We start from the raw sequence: 8,150 nt of genomic DNA, 5'->3' as shown, positions 1-8,150 counted from the left end.
GTTGCCAGCACAGGTCCTGCCATTAGAGGCATTTGAACTAAAGCAACTCCATCTTGAATAGGGGCTGGGGAAAATAAGACTGAGACCTACTGGGCTGCATTCCCAAAAGGTTAGGCATTCTTAGTCACAGGATGAGATTGGAGGTCGGCACAAGATACCAGTCACAAAGACCCTGCTGATAAAACAGGCTGCGGTAAAGAAGGTGACCAAAACCAAGATGGCGATGAAAGTGACCTCTGGTCATCCTCACTGCTCATAATAAGCAGTTATACTGCACTGGCATGCTAAAAGACACTTTCACCAGTGCCATGACAGTCTACAAATGCCATGGCAATATCCAGAAGTTACCCTATATAGTCTAAAAGGGGACAGACCCTCAGTTCCAGGAAATCCTGGCCTCTTTCCTGGAAACCTCATTAATAATCCACCCCTTGTTTAGCACATGATCAAGATATAACCATAAATATACTCAGTCGAGCAGCTCATGCCACTGCTCTGCCTATGGCGTAGCCATTCTTTTATTCCTTTATTTTCTTAATAAACTTGCTTTCCTGTTACTCTATGGACTCAGCCTGAATTCTTTCTCACACAAGGTATGAGAACCCTCTCTTGGGGTCTGGATTGGAACCCGTTTCCAGTAACACTGCCAAACCAGGTCTTCCCAGAGCCCACAGATCTAGAGCCTCTGTCCCCTCCTGCAACCATCTGGAGGCCTCAAGGTGTCTCACCTCCAGGCCCAGACACTGCCTCCTTTTCTCCTGCAAAAGCCAAGCTATCTACCCCAAATGTGAACAGATGCAAATGTTTCAACAAACCCCACATTCACAATGCTCTGTTGATTGCAGCATGACCCTGGGCCCTCAAAATGACTTCTCTGCCCACATCATGCATAGTCTCTGGTCTGGGCCAACTGGGCGGCTGCCACCCCCGATCACATATCCCTGCCAGCCCCACCCACCTCACTGAGAACCATGCTCCCTGTCCCGGCTACAGCGAGAGTGGCGTTTCAGAGCCCACTCAGTCTCCCTCTCCTTAAAACACTCCATACAAAGGCACTTTTATCTTGCTTTGAAAGCTTTAAAAGTCTTTGCAGTGGTTTCCCATGTTCTGGTCTCTTTCAGATGATAATAGTTTTAATTACAACAATCATTATAGCATAATATCTTCAATTTAGGCAATCAGCTCCATTTGGAATATTCAAATGGGAGGAGCGTGAGCTTGGGTTTCAGAAAGAAGCTCCTAGGTTTGGCAGGTGCCAGCTACAGCCTGGGGGTGGGAAGCCAGCTCTGAGGGGAAATGTCTGGCCCTCCCAGGAGCAGACCTAGGGGGAACCCACACACACACTCTCATTCCAGCCCAGGAATCCCCCCGCCTCCACAGGAGTCGACCTGTAACCCTCAGAGACCTGTTGCAGCTCCCCATTGGCCCAGAGAAGAAGGTGCCAGTTCTTCAGTCCTCTCGAATCTAGCTCCAGGCTCACTTGCACAGCATCACTGCACACGCCACCTGCAGCAAGCCCAGCCATGTTGTCTTCCCACACACGAGACACAACTTCCCCAGCCTGTTGCCAGGCACTGTGCTGGCAGGGTGACCAGTTGTCTCAGTTTTAGCTCTGAAAGTCCTGTTACAGTAGGCAGTCAGGCAGACATGAGCAGGGAAGGAGAGAGCCCCCACGCTCCCCAGCTCCCTTCTGCAACCAGAAATGTCAAATGACCATCAGTTGATGGTCAGGCAGCTGTTACACTGGCTCTTACAAATAATTGGTCACAGCTGGCAACAGGGAAAAGCAGTCTCCCAGTAGACAGAAAAAACCCTGAAACCGGTGATCAGCAGTTTCCCAGTAAGATCTCAGGAGTTGGGTGAGTGGGCTCAAGCAGGCACATTAAGAGGCAAAATGGCAGAGCATAACTGGTCAATGACCTTCTAGGAAAATTCTACTGGTAAGGGAAGAACACCTCAAGTGAGCATGCGTACAACTCCAGTAAACACGCTGTGGATGCCGCCCCTCCCAAGTACTGGCAGGCTGCTGCACATGCGGACAGCCCACCCCGAGGGAAGAATCAGGGGAGAAGTAATGCAAGACCCTGGAAGCATGACAGCATACAAAACCCCACGTCAAAGGCTAAACTACACCCTTGATCTTCCAGGTCACCCCTTTCGCCCTCTTCCAAGTGTACTTTCCTTCCTTTCATTCCTGCTCTAAAGCTTTTTTTTTCTTTGAAATGGTCTCACTCCATTGCCCAGGCTGGAATGTAGTGGCACAATCGGCTCACTGCAACCTCCACCTCCCAGGTATAAGCAATTCTCCTGCCTCAGCCTCCCGAGTAGCTGGAACCACAGGTATGTGCCACCACACCCAGCTAATTTTGTATTTTTAGTAGAGACTGGGTTTCACCATGTTGGCCAGGCTGGTCTCGAATTCCTGACCTCGTGATCCACCTGCCTCAGTCTCCCAAAGTGCTGGGATTACAGGCGTGAGCCACCACGCCTGACCCCATTCCTGCTCTAAAGCTTTTTAATAATCTTTCACTCCTTCTCTAAAACTTGCCCGTCTCTTACTGATTTATACCCCTTGGTCAAAGTCTTTCTTCTGAGGAGGCGAGAATTGAGGTTGCTGCAGAACCCTATGGATTCACTACCAGTCACAGTCCTACATGCCAGGATATCCCACAGTCCTGGATGCTTGATCACCCCACACACTAGGCACTGGGCATCCCGCAGTAAAAAAGACATGGTCTCTGATCTGACCAAGCTCTCGGTCTAGAAGGGAGTCAGAGCTTACAACACAGTCATAATAGCAATTGTTTTAGTGTCATGGGGCTGCCGTTAAAAAGTCACCACAAACTGGGTAGCATAAAACTGCAGACATTTATTATCTCACAGTTCAGGAGGCCAGAAGTCCAAAACCAAGGCCTTGGTAGGGTTAGCTGTTTCTGGAGACTCCAAGGGAGAATCTGCCCAGTGGCTCTCCCAGCTTCAGGTGGCAGATGGCAATCCTTGGCTTTTAAATGCATCTCTCCAGTCTCTGCCTCCACCCTCACAGGCCCTTCTTCTCTGTGTACTCTGTGTCTTCACCTCTTCATATAAGACACCAGTCACTGGATTCAGGCCTACTCGAAACCCAGAATGATTTCATCTTAAGATGCTTAACTAATTACATCTGAAAAGACCCTATTTTAAATAAAGTCACATTCTGAGTTTCTGCATGGCTGTGAATGTTGGGAGGATACTGTTCAACCACTGTAGGAATGAACTCAATAAATGCCAGCTAGGGGTTGTAAAAATCCCATGGGGCCTCCAAAGCTGGAGGGAGAGGAAAGCCTCATTTATTCATTACCCAGATATTCCCTGAGCACCTACTACATACCAGGCACTGTTCTAGGGAAACATCAAGGAATGAAGTCAGGAATCCTCGCACTTGCAGAGCCCCCAGGGAGTGGAAAAGGAAGCACTGGGATACCGTCCCAAAGGGTAGCTGGAATTTGACAGACATAGAAGAATGGGGGGTTGTTCTGGGTCAAGAACAGCCCTTGGTGGGTTGAAAATATGTGAGTCTGTTTCCTCGAACAGAAGAGAGGGCTGCTGTTGGTAAGCCTCCCTCAGCCCAGCAATGGCTTCAGACCCGACCCTGAGAGCAGTGGCAGAGATAGCAAGTGGTTTGGGGGTGTCTGTGGGGGCCACAGCTCTATCAGTTCCTCCACTCTTGACACGACAGTTGCCCATATTTCCCTGCACATGTCAAGCGCCATACAAACATAGCTAGTCCTCCAGCTCCGTCCTTGCACAGACCCTTGCCCTGAGCCTCTCCTTCCCACAGAGGAACTCCAGAGCTGCAGATAGGGAACCACTGCCCCAAAGGTTGGCCAGCAAGATGAGAAGCCTGGACTTGGTCCCAAGAGCTGTTATCTGAACCTCAGCTCATGGAACCTTGTGAGGATCTAACAGAAGTGGAGTCTATCCCCAGAGTTGGGACATTCTGCTGAGGCATTCAAGGCTTTAATGATCACTATCCTGAGAGTCACAGAATTCAGCTCAAGGCCTGCCTCCTCCAGGAAGCCTTCCTGGACTTGCCTCTCTTATGAACACCTATGGTACTTTCTTATAGCTGGTGTGTTCACTTCCTCTCACCTCCTCAACCATACCATGGGGTATTTCCGTTTTCTATGAAACAGTGTGTTGTACATTCCGTACTCTCAACCCACTCTCATGACTGAGACCTTGGCCTTCTCCTGGAGCTTGACAAAACAACACACCAACCAAAATCTTTCCGCCAGAGAATCCCACTCTAGGGCAGAATTGGACACTTCCTCAGTCCCCATTTCCTGCTTTATGTGTGTGACAGCCACCAAGTTATGCATTGCAGCCTTTTCCTTTTCAACACAAAGGGACCCTTCCGTCTGTGCTACAAACAGTCATTCCCCACTAAGAGTCAGTGGTCCTGGGACTCATGAACTGCAGGTCATTGCTAACCAATGCGTGTCTTCCCTCGGGGCTATAATCTTTCCAATAAGCCAGGGCTGGGCTGCAGTCCCCTCCAAGATTAATGTGCATGCCAATGCTAATGCATTCACCAATTGTCCTGTCTCAGAAGGCATCACACACATGCGCGCGCGCACACACACACACACACACACACACACACACACACACACACAGAGCTCTAGGGCTGGCTGGCCTCTCATCCTCCCTGCACACCATACCACCTCAGAAGGTGACGTGGCCAGGCTCTTCCCTCCCTCTTCAAAGTCTGAAAATGGACTCTGTGCAAACCAACAGATGCCTGTGCTACCCCCAGACTGCCCTGGACTTCAGTGCCCTCCCCTTTTACCAAATGTCAACTCCCCAAGCTGAAGGGAGCACAGGATCTGGGCGGGGCTTAGCCCCCCACTGAGGAATTTCCACAGAATGATCAGTCTTGCCATTTCCCTGCTCAAAACTCTGGCCCAGCCTCCTGTGGCTTTTAGGATAAGGACTCACAGCTCACAGCCCCAGAGGCCCCCGTGAAGCTGAGCTGCACCCCACTGGCCTGGCCTTCCAGCCTCAGTACCAAGGAACCCATTAGCTCCCTTAAGGCACCCAGCTCTTTCCTTCTTGGGGGTCCCCCGACTCCAGCTCCCTCCTGGAACTCCTTCTCCCTGTCGCCTGCACGTGGCCAACTACTTCCCAGGTCCAGTGTGAGCACGCCCTCCACTGGCAAGGCTTCCCTGCCTCCTGTGTAATCCAAGTTTGCTTTTTCTTCTGTGAGAAGCAATAACACACAGTGGTGGACAGCAGGGGCTCTGGAGTCAGACTTCCTGGTTCAAATCGCGGTCTGTTGCTCACCTGCTTGTGGACCATGGACTAGCTGCTTCATCACTCTCTGCCTGTGTCCTCATCTTAAAGAAAAGCTAATCCACAGAGTTGTTATGAAGATAAAAAGACAATATCGTCCTCTAAATGTTGTGAATTGTGTGGGGCACCCAGCGAATAACCAGTGTCAGCTGTTGTTATCATTACCGTCACTCCTAACCTCCCATCACTCTCCTCCTTTTGCCTGCCCAGTCCTTTCTGCAGGTGGCGGCTGCACATCTACTTGGGGGTGACCTACTGACTGCTGGGATGCCAGCTCCAAGATGAGCGTAACCTGAAGCCTGGCATGGTGCCTGGCACGCACAGGTACTCTGTGATTAACGCCTGTTGATTAAAAATCATCATCACTGGTTCTTCCTGACTTTAAGGGTCACTATCCCAGTGGAAGGGGGCTGTGGAGGAGGGAATGGTTAGGAGAGATGCCGAGTGATGAGTCAAAGCCGGCACCGGGGACACAGACGGACAGGGCAGCCTGGGAGCGCCTCTGAGGGCAGCTGGTGAAGCCAGTGCCTGAGTCAGGCTGCCCAGGCCTGCAGCCCAGCTCTGCCGCTCCTCCCTGTGTGGACAGGCTTCTTAAACTTTCTGACCCTCTGTTTCTCCATCCGTAAAACTCCAGTGGGAGGCCGAGGTGGGAGGACTGCTTGAGCCAAGGAGTTTAAGGCCTGCCAAGGCAATAAAACAAGACCCTGTCTCTTAAAAATAAAATAAAATAAAATAAGCTGGGTGTGGTGGCTCACACCTGTAATCCCAACATTTTGAGAGGCTGAGGAGGGCAGACCACTGAGGTCAGGAGTTCGAGACCAACCTGACCAACGTGGAGAAACCTCATCTCTACTAAAAATACAAAATTAGCCAGGAGTGGTGGCGCATGCCTGTAATCCCAGCTACTTGGGAGGCTGAAGCAGAAGAATTGCTTGAACCTGGGAGGCGGAGGTTACAGTGAACCAAGATCATGCCACTGTACTCCAGCCTGGGTAACAAGAGTAAAACTCCATCTCAAAATAAATAAATAAATAAACAAAACAAAACACACACATACACACAAACTCCAGCAAGAAAGTTTCAGTATCTAGTTAAGGTGGCATCCTCTACAGGAAGAGCGAAGAAAGGCCAGCCCCTCTTTCTGCCTGCTTCTGGTGTTGCTCCTGGCTGTCCCCAACATCTGCATTGCCGTCTGTAGAGTACGTAAATCCATACGATTAATACTCTTCATAATCTTACTGCAACCATTTTTCTTCATGAATGTGTTCAATTTCAGGAAACGCGGCGTGTTCTGGAGGCACATTTACATTTCATTATCTCTAAAAGCTTAACTACCGTAACTAATGCCAGATTAATAAGTAGCCTCGTCGAACAACTGCTTTAAACACCACCACTTACACGGTCTCAGTAGCGGTGGAAGAGGGTGCTTTCGAACAGCGACTGTGGCTGAGAACGGGTCAGTCGAGGGAGTTAAGCAGGTCTAATTTCTGGATCTCCCTTGAGAGACTTTATATTGTTCTATCCGAGCAATTAAATCTTAGCCAAAGCTATCAATTTCTCAATAAGCCTGGGACTGAAAGTCCAGGTCAAGTCCATGTGGGCCACCTGGAGTGTTCCCAATCCCCACACCGAGAGAGAGCCCTGCCAGGCCTGGACTCCAAGCACAACACCTTGCTATGAGTGTGCGCGCTAAGCGCCAGGGCCAGGCAATGCTCATCTGCAGCTGGAACCCTCATGTACGGCCCTTTAAAAGAAGAAAGCAAGCAGCCGAGTGGACAGACAGCACAGTCAGACTCTGGCTGGAGGCCCTGGGACTACCTCCCTCAAGGACAGCATACGAACCACACCACTGAGGCAGCCGCAGGCACCATACTCCCTCTGGCCCTGTACCAGCAATCCTGGCCCCCGGAAGTGCATGCTTGGTGAATCCCAAGCACAGCCATTTGGCGGGTATTCATTAGTATCGTATTTTTGTGACACAGGTGAAAGTGCAATGTCACAATCAACTATCAGTGCAGGTAGAGCGTGGGTGTCCAGAAATCTCTCCCTCCAGACTTTCATCCCACCTGACACCTTCCTCAGACCCCCAGTGTTTTCGCTCATGAAATTGATTTGGGTTTGGCTGCCTCAATGTTTCTGGTTCGTGGAAGATGCTTTTCCCACAAGGATGTGTTCTGCTCTGACACCTGGTCAGAGATGCTGGATGATGCAGGGGCCTTCGTCGAAGGGGCTGAGCTGCCCCTGCCCTCCAGCTACCTCTGCCCACTCTACGCATCACTGGCTAGAGACCCCTTACTCACCTCCCACAAATGCTATGGGCCTACCTGAGTCAGCATAGCAGACCCAAGCCTAGCTTGTAGGGAGTTGGCCGGCCCTCAGCTTCAGGACTGGCAGCCAGGGAGGAGGCTTGCTCAAGGAAAGCCCATCCTCTGCTCCCTCTGCTCCAGGAGAAGGGATTGAGGCCCTCAAAGTTCTGGCTCTCTGACTGTCATCCACCTCGGACTACACAGAGGCCCAGAAGCTAAGCCAGCCACGTTCACCAGCTCTCCTCCCCGGGACCGCCCTGGCTCTCCCTGGGCTCTGGAGAACAGCAATAGCACCCACTGTGACACAGGTTACTGCTTGCTCATTGCCACCTAGAGCCTGCATGCTCATCTCCCTGGCAAGTGGGATGAAGCAGGGCAGACCAGGGCACCTGTGGGGTCTTGCCCATGCTCCATGGGGTGCCAACTCCACCTCTGCACGAGGAATGATCCTGATCACTGATATCCTTCTTCTGCCAAAAGTATCCATTTCTCAGGAAGGGCTAAGAGTCCCAG

The sequence above is a fragment of the Saimiri boliviensis genome, chromosome 1 (genome assembly GCF_048565385.1).
Source record: "Saimiri boliviensis isolate mSaiBol1 chromosome 1, mSaiBol1.pri, whole genome shotgun sequence".
Lineage (NCBI taxonomy): Eukaryota > Metazoa > Chordata > Mammalia > Primates > Cebidae > Saimiri > Saimiri boliviensis.
This window is presented reverse-complemented; position numbering follows the sequence as displayed.